The sequence below is a fragment of the Rutidosis leptorrhynchoides genome, chromosome 11, assembly GCF_046630445.1.
Source record: "Rutidosis leptorrhynchoides isolate AG116_Rl617_1_P2 chromosome 11, CSIRO_AGI_Rlap_v1, whole genome shotgun sequence".
Lineage (NCBI taxonomy): Eukaryota > Viridiplantae > Streptophyta > Magnoliopsida > Asterales > Asteraceae > Rutidosis > Rutidosis leptorrhynchoides.
The window spans coordinates 325,923,823-325,934,161 of record NC_092343.1 but is presented as its reverse complement, the minus strand read 5'-3'; positions in this window follow the sequence as shown (position 1 = coordinate 325,934,161).

The window sequence follows — 10,339 nt, the reverse complement described above, 5'->3', positions numbered from 1 at the left end:
TCTCAAGGTTTCTCGGTGTGGGTGCGTAGGTTCCGTAGGTCATGCCTCAATATCTAAATGTCCCAAAATTTCTTCAAAATGTCCGGGTTGAAGTAACGTCGTTAGGTTCCTTTCTAGAAATTCAAGCTGGGTGTCGTGTTAAGTTGTATGTGTAGCAAGTAGTAATATGATATGTCTTGAGGTGACTCCCAAGTCTTTGGGTATGGCTGAGCATCAGTGGAAGGCACTCTGACCTTGTGAAAGGAGATGTCCTCCCGACTTCTCTAATGCCTAAGAGTGTTAGGGACCTAAGTCCAGAAGTGTCGTTAGATCGTCGAGTAGTGGTGGATAATGGAAGAGATAAGTGACGGTCACGAAAGTGTACGGGATACGGGTCATCTTGCAGAAACTGAACATCCTTCGAATGTTCATACGTTGTACGTGGCTAATTAGGGTGAGCTCGGGGTGCGGTTACTCCGACAAATCCTCGCATATCTCCTCCTCCGAGGATCAACTTTAGTGGGCGTGTAATCCGAGGGGTACTTCTCGTAGATTGCGTAAAGTAATGCTTCGATCTCTGGAACGGTGGAACAGTAGTAACAGGTGGATTACAATACTAATCCTTAGGGTTAGACGTGTGGGAAATGGGTTCAAAAGCACATCTGAACTAGGAAAGGTAAGTTTTTCCAAGTCGGTGCAGCGAATAGCAGGCATGAAGCAAGCACGTAATCAGGCACTACAGCAACCTAGCTCGTTTACAGTAGTATATAGCATGGAAATATTAACAGTACTAAACAGAAGTAACATGCAATTGAAAGCAGATAGTAGCATGCAGTAGCTAGAATAAGCAAAAGCATGCAGCGAGTTTACATAGCAGTAAAAGGAAACGGTAGCATGCAGCAAGTTCATACGGTAGTAAAAGTAAGCAGTGGCATGAAGTAGTAGTAAGCAGTAACATGTAGTAATATAACACAGTAGCATACAGCAGGTTCCGCAGAAACAAGTAAACTAGCAAGTTGTAGATTAGTCCTATTAGTGAATCCTACTCGGGTCGGTCCTAGACTCACTAATGCAACCTAATTCTCTACAACCAATGCTCTGATGCCAACTGTGACGCCCCGTACAAAATCATCGTGTACGGTACATCAACAACAGGATCATTACAAGGTCAAACACTATATGCCGTTTGAAAACCAGTTTTGCATTCATGAACAGATAACGTTTTACAAAAGATGAATAGGAAACATTAACATGAGTACATGATACTAAGGTCATTACAAATCTATTGTTTTGAAAATAACATAAGTTGCGAATGCAAAGTAAAAGTTCCATGCTTGAGACATCTCTAAGTAATGCAGCGGAAGTCTAACACAGCAAGTCTGTAACAGCAAGTCTATACACCGAGACTAGAACAGCAAGGCTAACAGCGGAAGCACCAACGTCTAAACACCTGAGAAATACATGCTTAAAATGTCAACACGAATGCTGGTGAGCTATAGTTTGTTTGTATTCAGTAATGTAATGTAGGCCACGCGATTTCAGTGCTTCAAACAAGCGTTTCAAATCAGTAATTCAAATCAGTATGATAAAGTATATGTATAACCGTGGGCACCCGGTAACTAGACTTAACGTTTATAACCCCTGAAAGTACACTTGGCGAGTGCGTATGTTCACGAAGTATTAAACACCCGTTAAATGCTAGCACGACTAGCCCGAATGGGGATGTCAAGCCCTATGGATCCATATCTAAGATTCACGTTCACCGGTTCAAAGACCAATGACTAAACGTTACCGTGCTAAGGGGAAAGTTTATGCCGTTATATAACCCACACACATATAAAGTTTAAGTACTCGTGCCTAGTATGTAAAATGTAAAAAGCGCATGTATTCTCAGTCCCAAAATAGTTAAAGTAAAAAGGGATGCTATAATTCACAGTGAATAAGCAATACAAGTTGATACGAAAGTGTGCAAGTAGAAAGTTGGTCCGAAAGGTCGTCAACCTAAATCAAAGATTAATAGGTCAGTAGGTTGTCTTTATAAGTTCTAATAGTGCATAAAATAAGTTTAAGTGTCATCATCATCATCATAAAAGCCAAGTAAGTTAATCAAGTATAGTGGTCAAAACAATAGGCTGAATTGGATCAGCTGCTGCGACCTCTACGTAAATCGAAAAGACACAAAATCAGTGGCCATGGCTCTGTATGGGAGTCCTCTAGTTTCTGACCAATTTATAGACTCAAACTCGTCTTAGTTTGACCGTGGTGACGGTCTAAGTGCGAGTAGGTCCGAATTTTCAGCACAACGTTACAAAGGAGTATTGACTTTCGGAAGGCCATAGATCCTAAACCGTAACTCGGATTAAGACGAGGTCTAAACGGAAAATCATCTACTCAAAACGAACTAACTGAAAATAAACTTTACAGTAGCCCAGGTGGTCTGATCAGATACGAAAAATAGTAGGTTAGGTGCTCCGGTGGGGTTCTTAGTACTTGATGCTCATCACGGTTCTCATCCTTGATGCTTGTAGCTTCAAGTGTACAACTCGTTGATGGTTTAGCATCACCTTTACTAAGATTCCACCATCAATACACAATATGTTAAGACCAAGTAAGAATACAACTCAATCAAGAGTCTTAGATGGATGATGAACCAAGGTTACATCATATCCTTAGTCTTAACACAAATTCAAGTCACATTTACAACTAAAGCTACAAACTTTACATCAATCAAACAAGTATGAACACAATCTAAGTCAAATGAGGTGATAGAACCCTCAGATAGAGAGCTTGGATCCATTTCACACAAGTAACAAGGTTGCAAAGCTAGAAAGCTTGCACCTTTGATGTTCTTGAAGATCTTGAAGCATAAAGCTTGGATCTTGAAGCTACATGAAGATTACAAACACAAGTTTGAATCTTTTCAACAAAATAACAAGATCATAAGTTAGAAAACTTAAATACAACAAAAAGATATGAAGATTCAAGCTAGAAAGCTTGAATCTTGATTGTTCTTGAAGATCTTGAAGCATAAAGCTTGGATCTTGAAGATACATGAAGATTACAAACAAAAGTTTGAATCTTTATCACAAAATAACAAGATTAAAGCATAAAATAAGTAGATCTACAAAGTTGGTGAAGATTCAAAGCTAGAAAGCTTGAATCTTCCATGTTCTTGAAGGATTCATACTTGAATCAACAAGATAAAATCAAGATCAAAGTTAAAGGAACTTGGTCTCCATATAATGATGATGATGAGCCACGAATTTGAAAAGAAAAAGAGGAAGAAAATAAAACTTACAAGAATACTAGAATGGAAGGAAAGAAAAGAGCAAGTGTGTGTGAAAATCAAAATGAGAGCAAGTGTAAAATGGGAGAAGTATGTCTAGTATTTATAGGCAAAATAAATGACAATGATTGATGACATGGAGGGGAGGGGGAGACACCATTTTGCTTTTTGGGTAGTGGTTGTCTAAAGCATGTACTTATGCTAGAATCCCATGTAACCATATGGATAATCCTTATCCAAATGCTTGTATGACTCATTAATTAATTAATTTTATTTATTTTATTTATTATGGGTCACTAGTAAATTATACTTGGGCTATTTAATTGGGTCACTAGCTAGAGTAGGGTGGGCTTAAGTCCAACAAGGTAGAAAGTCCAACAACACTAACTATTGTGCATAATTAAATTACTACGCGTAATTAAGTATCCAAAAACCCAGATAATTATTATTATAAAATAATAATTAATATTTCGCAGTCATAATATTCCGATTACGACAAAAGTTAAACGTGCGCGCATTTCGCGGTTTATTCGAAACGTCAAATAACACTAACGGTTATAAAGGCTTCCAATGATCAAGTTATATATCCTACGTACTCTAAGGCATGTTTTAACATATAAATAGAAGTAAACCACGTAAATCAAATTTTCAGAGTATAAAGTAACACAGTACGCACAAATACGCAGTTTCGCAAAAACACAAGGCACAAAAGCAAGTCAAAAAAGTCGGGTCGTTACAGCGTAAGTTTACGAAGTATTAAACACCCGTTAAATGCTAGCACGACTAGCCTGAGTGGGGATATCAAACCCTATGGATCTATATCTAAGATTCGCGTTCACCGGTCCAAAAACCGATGACTAAACGTTACCGAGCTAAGGGAAAGTTTATGCCGTTATATCACCCACATATATAAAGTTTAAGTACTCGTGCCTAGTAAGTAAAACATAAAAAGCGCATGTATTCCCAGTCCCAAAAATAGTTGAAGTAAAAAGGGAGCTATAACTCACAGTGAAAGTGCGGTAAAGTCGATACGAGGTAACTAAGCAAGTAAGTCGGTCCGAAAGGTCCTCAACCTAGGTCAAAAGTTACTAAGTCAATAAATTGTCCCAAAAGGGTTTAAAAGTACGTAAGTTAAATCGTAAGTGTCATCATCATCAACATCATACGTAAAAAGTAAAGTAAGTTTTCAATCAAGAATAGGGATCGAAACAAAGGCTGACTTCGTTCAGCTGCTACGACCTCTGTACAAACTGAAATGATGTGAGACCAGTGGCCAAGGTTCCGTATGTGAGTCCTCTAACAACTGACCAATTTTCAGAACCTAACTCGTCTTTGCTTGACCGTGGCGATGATTTAAGTGCGAGTAGGTCAGAAATTTCAGCACAACGTTACAAAGGCGTAGCGACTTTCGGAAGGCTATAAATCCTAAACCGTATATCAGATTTAGACCCTGTAAAATAGAAAGCAAGTGATCCAGTGGGTTTCTTGGTGTTTTATGCTCATCACGGTTCTCATCCTTGATGCGTATAAGCCTCAAGTGTACAACTCTTGATGTTTTAGCATCACTTTAACCAAGGTTTAACCATCAACACACAAGGTTAAGACTAAGAAATAAAACACAACTCATGTGAGAGTTTGAGCAAGGTGATGAACCAAAGTTACATCAATTTCTTAGTTTCAACACAAGTACAAGTTCTATTAAGCTACAAACTTTGAATCAAACTAAATAAGCAAGATCTTAAGTCATGGAACTTAGATCAAACACAAAAATGAAACCCTAAGCTAAAGAGCTTGGATTCCTAACAATACTTATGAGATCTCAAGCTAGTAAGCTTGTATCTTTTAATTTGTTTAATGAAACACAAGTCACAAATCTAAAGTACAACAAACTAAAGAAGATCATAAGTTAGTAAACTTTTGATCTTAACTAACTTTTTGTAGAAACTTCAAGCTAGTAAGCTTGTATTTCAAACTTTCTTGAAGATCCATAAAGTAAAGTGTTGGATCTACAAGTTACATGAAGATCATAAACATAGGTTTTGATCTTTAAACATAAATAAAGAGATCTTAAGTTAATAAACTTAGATCTAACAAGATTATGAAGATTCAAAGCTAAAAAGCTTGAATTCTTCATGTTCTTGAAAACTTTTCAAAACAAAATATAAATTAACAAAAGTAATGAAGATTCAAGTTACAAAACTTTAATCTTTGTTCATGATGATGATGATTTATGAATTAAAGTAAGAAAAGAAAGAAAAAGAAGCCAAGAACTTACAAGTTCTTCAAAGTTTTAGTGTGAGAAACTAGAGAGAGATTTGAGAGAAAATGTGTGTGTGTTTGAATGAAATGAAATGAGCTTTAAAAAAAATAAAGTGGTGGTGAGGTGGTGATGGTGGCCGACAGTTTGGGAGCAAGGGGTGGGGGGACCATTTTGGTCTCATGTGGTGGTGGCATGGTGTGGTCCATGGTGGTGGTACAAAGTTGTGTTGGTTGGTTGGGTGGCATGCAACATGGTGTAAGTATTTGGTACATAAGCATGCAAGTTACTTGTCTTATATTTTCATGGGCTAATTATTAATTACATGGGCTAATTAATCCACTAATTAGTCCACTAAGTTGAGTAGGTTGGGCCATGAAAGTCCATTAAGGTGTTAAGTCCATTAAGGTAACTAGTGAGCCTTAGTAAACACTAAGCGTAATTAAATAAGCCATTAAGCCAAGAAATTGTCATAAATAAATAACAATTATGTTTACATAGTCATAACATTCCGATTATGACAAAAGTTTAACATGTACCAAGTACGTAGCTCGTTTTAAACGATAAGTGACACTAACGGTCGTAAATGCGTTCAAGGATCATGTTAAGTAACTAAGTACTTAAAAACACGTTGTAAGGCATTAACGAAAGTAATTAACATAATTAATGATCCCAGAATAAAATCTAAATCAATACGTACAATACACAGTTTCGTGAAAGTAATAGATAAAATTAAAAGTCGAAAAAGTCAGGTCGTTACATTACCCACCTGTTAAAGAAAATTTCGTCCCGAAATTTAAGCTGAGGTAGATGTTGGAGTCGGGAAAAGGTGAGGATACTTCTGCATTATTTGATTCTCTCGTTCCCAAGTAAACTCAGGTCCTCGTTTTGCATTCCATCAGAATCGGACGATCGGAATCTTGTTGCGTTTCAAGGTCTTGACCTCGTGATCCATAATTTCAATAGGTTCTTCCACGAAGTGGAGTTTGTCATCAATCGTAAGCTCATCGAGAGGGATGACAAGTTCCAGTTCAGCAAGACATTTCTTCAGATTCGACACGTGAAAAGTAGGATGAACGGAGCTCAATTCAGTCGGAAGATCAAAACGGTAAGCAACGGGTCCAATACGCTCCAAGATTTCAAAAGGGCCAATGTATCGCGGATTTAACTTTCCACACTTTCCGAAACGGATTACACCTTTCCAACATGCGACTTTCAACATCACGCGGTCACCCACTTGAAATTTGAAATCTTTACTTTTAAGGTCGGCATAACTCTTTTGACGATCACGGGCCGTCTTGAGTCTCGCTTGAATTTGGACAATCTTCTCGGTTGTTTCGTGTACGAGTTCGGGTTCGGTGATTTGCTTTTCACCCACTTCGTTCCAACAAATAGGAGAACGGCATTTGCGGCCATACAACGCTTCGAAAGGTGCGACATTAATACTCGAATGATAGCTGTTGTTGTAAGAAAATTCGGCTAGCGGTAAATGCTTCTCCCAAGCTTTTCCGAAATCAATAACACAAGCACGCAACATGTCCTTTAAAGTTTGAATCGTGCGTTCGCTTTGTCCGTCGGTCTGCGGGTGATAGGCGGTACTCATGTCGAGATGTGTTCCCAAGGCTTCTTGCAAGGAACGCCAAATTCTAGAAGCGAAACGGGCATCTCGGTCTGAAATAATCGATAAGGGCACACCATGATAAGATATAATTTTCTTTATGTATAATTGAGCGAGTTTTTCCATCGTATCAGTTTCTTTCATGGCTAGGAAGTGAGCAGATTTGGTAAGACAGTCAATGATAACCCAGATGGTATCGTATCCGCCCACTGTCTTTGGTAGTTTTGTGACGAAGTGCATCGTTATCCTTTCCCACTTCCATTGTGGGATTTCTGGTTGCTAAAGTAACCCAGATGGCCTTTGATGTTCGACCTTAACCTTTGAACAAGTCAAACACTTCCCTACATTAGTAGCAACATCCTTCTTAAGATTAGGCCACCAATACTGTTCCTTGAGATCGTGGTACATCTTACCGACTCCTGGATGAATCGAATATCTTGACTGGTGGGCTTCATCCAGAATAAGGCTTCGTAAATCCCCATAACTAGGCACCTAAATACTTTCGACGAAGTATCGGATTCCAGTCTCCTTGACTTCGAATCGAGAGACGAGGATGTTCAAGTGTTCTTGAGAAATATTCTCCTCTTTGAGAGCCTCATCTTGGGCTACTCGAATTTGGCTATTGAGATTCGAATGGATGGTGATGTTCAAGGATCGGATACGAAGCGGTACCATTCTTTCCTTTCAGCTCAAAGCATCAGCTACAACATTTTCCTTGCCAGGATGGTAACGAAGTTCACAATCGTAATCGTTCAATGTTTCGATCCACCGTCGCTATCTCATGTTCAGTTGCTTCTGATCGAAAATGTATTGGAGGCTTTTGTGGTTGGTGAAGATGGTACTTTTAGTTCCATAAAGGTAGTGTCTCCACAATTTGAGCTCAAAGAAAACGGCACCAAGTTCGAGATTGTGCGTCGTGTAATTTCGCTCGTGAATCTTCAGTTGACGAGAGGCATAAGCAATAACCTTTGTTCGTTACATCAATACATAACCAAACCCATGTTTTGAGGCGTTGCAGTACACAACGAAGTCGACACTGCCTTCGGGAAGTGATAAGATAGGTGCGGAGGTTAACTTCTGCTTCAGGGTTTAGAATGCCGACTCTTGCTCGGCCGCCCAAACGAATTTCTTCCCTTTGTGAGTCAATGCGGTTAATGGTCGTGCAATCAGAGAGAAACCTTCGATGAATCTTCGATAGTAACCGGCGAGGCCTAAAAATTGGAGGATATGAGTAGGAGTAGTGGGGGTTTCCCACTTGCTGATGGCTTCGATCTTTGTGGGATCGACTTTGATACCCTGATCGCTCACAATATGACCGAGAAATTGGACTTCCTTCAACCAAAACTCACACTTGGAGAATTTGGCGTAGAGTTGCTCTTGTCTTAAGAGTTCAAGCACAAGTCGAAGATATTGCTCATGTTCTTCTTCACTTTTAGAATAGATTAGGATATCATCTATGAAGACGATAACGAACTTGTCTAGGTACGGCTTGCATACGTGATTCATGAGATCCATAAACACGGCAGGTGCATTGGTTAAACCGAATGGCATCACCAGGAACTCATAGTGACCATAACGAGTTCGGAATGCAGTCTTAAGTACATCGCTCTCCTTCACTCTCAACTGGTGATAACCTGATCGCAAATCGATCTTAGAGTAAACGGTTGATCCTTGCAGCTGATCGAAAAGATCGTCAATCCTAGGAAGGGGGTACCGGTTCTTGATCGTCAACTTGTTGAGTTTGCGGTAATCAATACACATGCGGAAAGATCCATCCTTCTTCTTTACAAATAGAACAGGCACGCCCCAAGGCGAAGAGCTTGGTTGGATGAATCCACGGTCTAGCAGTTCTTGTAGTTGACTCTGCAACTCTTGCATTTCGGTAGGTGCGAGTCGATGAGGTGCGCGAGCCACAGGTGCAACTCCCGGTACTAGATCAATCTGAAACTCTACTGATCTCGGTGGGGGTAATCCTGGAAATTCTTCTGGAAAGACGTCAGAAAATTCGTTCACAATTCGTACATCATCTACGCTTTTCTCCTAGGTTTCTAACTTCTTCACATGTGCCAAAACAGCAAATCACCCTTTTCTCATGACCTTTTGTGCCTTCATGAAACTAATAAGGTTCAGCTTTGGGCCACACTTCTCCCCGTAGACAATCAATGGCACACCGTCTTCGTGAGGTATACGAAGAATCTTCTCACCACAGATAACTTCTGCTCTTACTTTGGACAACCAGTCCATACCAACTATCACATCAAAGCTTCCTAACTTAATGGGTATCAAATCAATCTCAAAATCTACGTTGGCTAAGTTTATAATACCTCCTCGATCAACTTGGTCAACTTTCTCAAATTTCCCATTGGCTACCTCAATAAGAATACCCTTTTCTAAAGGAACTAATGACCAGACTATCTTAGAACAAAAATGTCTACATACATAACTCCTATCGGCACCGGTATCAGACAAGACAGAAGCTAATAGTTTATTGATAGTGAGTGTACCTGTGACCAAGTCAGGATCCTCACGGGCATTCCTGGAGTTCATGTTGAAGACTCTCCAACGTGTTGGCCCGCCATCCTTCTTCTTGTTCGGACATTCATTGTTAAAGTGACCCTACTGGCCGCATTCAAAGCACTTCTTCGGCCCATTCAGAATCATCCTCATAGCTGGGGTGGTGATCTTACAATCTTTGCCGATGTGTCCAGTCCTCTTACACTTTTCACAAACCACATTGCAGTACCTAGTATGATGCTTATAGCATCTCTTGCACTGCGGAAGGCTACCTTTGTAGTTAGGGTTCGAGCTAGGGTTCGGGTTAGGTTTCTTCCAGTCGTTTTTTCCCTTGAAATTCTCATACCTCTTAGCTGGGTTCTGATTAAAACCTTTTCCCTTGTTTCCGTCCCACTTACGTTTCCCATTACTAGCTCCCAATTCTGATTTCACCTTTTCTGGCTCTTGTTGGGTAATTTGATTCATCAGGGTGTGCGCTATGCGCATAGCTTTCGGGACATCTGCTGGTTTCAAAGAGGTGACATTTCCCTGAATGGTCTTGGAAAGTCCCCACAAATATCGTTCCATTCGCTTAAATTCAGGAGTAACCATCGTGGGGCACATTAAAGCTAACTCCAAGTACCTTCGGTTATAGCCATCAAGATCAGTCCCTACAACTTTCAGTTCCCAAAACTCCGCTTCCATC